General features: G+C 39.8%; 1 protein-coding gene across 1 annotated transcript in view; it reads left to right on the top strand.

The window, feature by feature from the left end:
- The first annotated feature begins 1,287 nt into the window (after positions 1–1,287).
- Positions 1,288–1,936, top strand: part of LOC311114505 (protein transport protein Sec24C-like) — a 21,808-nt gene continuing 21,159 nt past the window's right edge. The window contains 1 exon segment of the mRNA XM_084189747.1: positions 1,288–1,352. The gene's annotated coding sequence lies outside the window, so the exon portion shown is untranslated.

Raw genomic sequence — 1,936 nt, 5'->3', positions numbered from 1 at the left:
GTCTAAAGTAATGCACTATATAGGGAATAGGGTGCCATTTAGGCCCTGGTCTAAAGTAATGCACTATATAGGGAATATGGTGCCATTTAGGCCCTGGTCTAAAGTAATGCACTATATAGGGAATAGGGTGCCATTTAGGCCCTGGTCTAAAGTAATGCACTATATAGGGAATAGGGTGCCATTTAGGCCCTGGTCTAAAGTAATGCACTATATAGGGAATAGGGTGCCATTTAGGCCCTGGTCTAAAGTAATGCACTATATAGGGAATAGGGTGCCATTTAGGCCCTGGTCTAAAGTAATGCACTATATAGGGAATAGGGTGCCATTTAGGCACTGGTCTAAAGTAATGCACTATATAGGGAATAGGGTGCCATTTAGGCCCTGGTCTAAAGTAATGCACTATATAGGGAATAGGGTGCCATTTAGGCCCTGGTCTAAAGTAATGCACTATATAGGGAATATTGTGCCATTTAGGCCCTGGTCTAAAGTAATGCACTATATAGGGAATAGGGTGCCATTTAGGCCCTGGTCTAAAGTAATGCACTATATAGGGTGCCATTTAGGCCCTGGTCTAAAGTAATGCACTATATAGGGAATAGGGTGCCATTTAGGACAAATCCCTTCATTCCTTTTTGCCTGAACGGAAGGAGGGAAGAGATGTGGTTGTGGAGAGGAGAGGAGAGGGTACTTCAATATTCAGTTATTCAGTGTTCCTATGGGGCCTGTTGGGTTAAGTGCAGTAGTAAATAATAACACAACCACTAAGAAATGGCTCCTGTCAAAGGTGATCTCAACTAGGAAACATGGTAAGCCAGACAAAAAAAAAATGACAAGCAAAAAATGACATGGAATGGAAATGTCTTGTGCATTTGCAAAGCAGGATAGCCATGGCACTACCAAATATATATATTTGTATTTGTCAATAGATTTCTATTACATTGCATTAATTTCCCCCCCAGTAAAATCTCTGGTACTCTTAGACCTAGTGAAATTGACCGTTTAACGTTTCCGCCATCTAGTGTATAATAGATGTAATTCATTGATGTAATTCATTTTACGTTGGCTACGCAATTCCTGCGTAAAATACGTGATAAGCGTAGGAAAAATGTGGGCGGGTGCTCTGCTGTTCCTGTACCGCTACATTGTAACTGATCATCAAATTACAATGTAAATCATAATCGGAACATTATTTTCAAACGCAGAACATATTATTCATGTCATATCCACCACCTGGAATACCGGGTGGCAATGAATCAACGAATGCATGGTTTGCTGTCTAAATATCAGGCGCTATCAATGTAGGATATCCGGAAGAATTCAGGGAGGCTTGCAGGAGCCAGTGCGGTGTTGACGTAAGAGCTAAAGCCATTTCAAGCGATGTCTAAGGTTCCGTGACATATTTAACTGATATATTTTATTATGAATACCATGCACGCCAATTAATATGCCTCTGAGCTGTGTTAGTTAGTACGCCACTGACAGAATAAGGGAATATGCAAAGTGTTATGTATGTGGCTATACGAGAAGTGTATGATGATAAGGGTAACTTGCAATGTATGTATTATGTTGAGTGTGTAATGTACAGTGTCTATTTTGTATACAGCAGTACTGTGTGTCAAAGACAATTTTCCCCTTGGGACATTAAAGTTCATTCTATCCTAACCTGTCCTATATTTATGTATGTTATGATAGCTATGTGTCAGGTCTTTGGTCCCAGTCTATCAGTGTATTTGGCTTTGTCAAAATGCTTGTTCAATACCTTGAGTCACAAACCATATTTTTCTGATTACCCTATTATCATTATCTCTGTGGCTTTAGAGTTGATGGTGATAATGTTTAGTGTTCTGTATTGAACCACTGACTGACTGGTATGATGATCATGAGATGACTAGTCAGTCAGTAATGTACCTGTTTCTCAACCATTATTCATTGCGTT

This window comes from Coregonus lavaretus, assembly GCF_964263955.1.
Source record: "Coregonus lavaretus genome assembly, contig: HAP1_SCAFFOLD_1733, whole genome shotgun sequence".
NCBI lineage: Eukaryota > Metazoa > Chordata > Actinopteri > Salmoniformes > Salmonidae > Coregonus > Coregonus lavaretus.
This window is presented reverse-complemented; position numbering and strand designations above follow the sequence as displayed.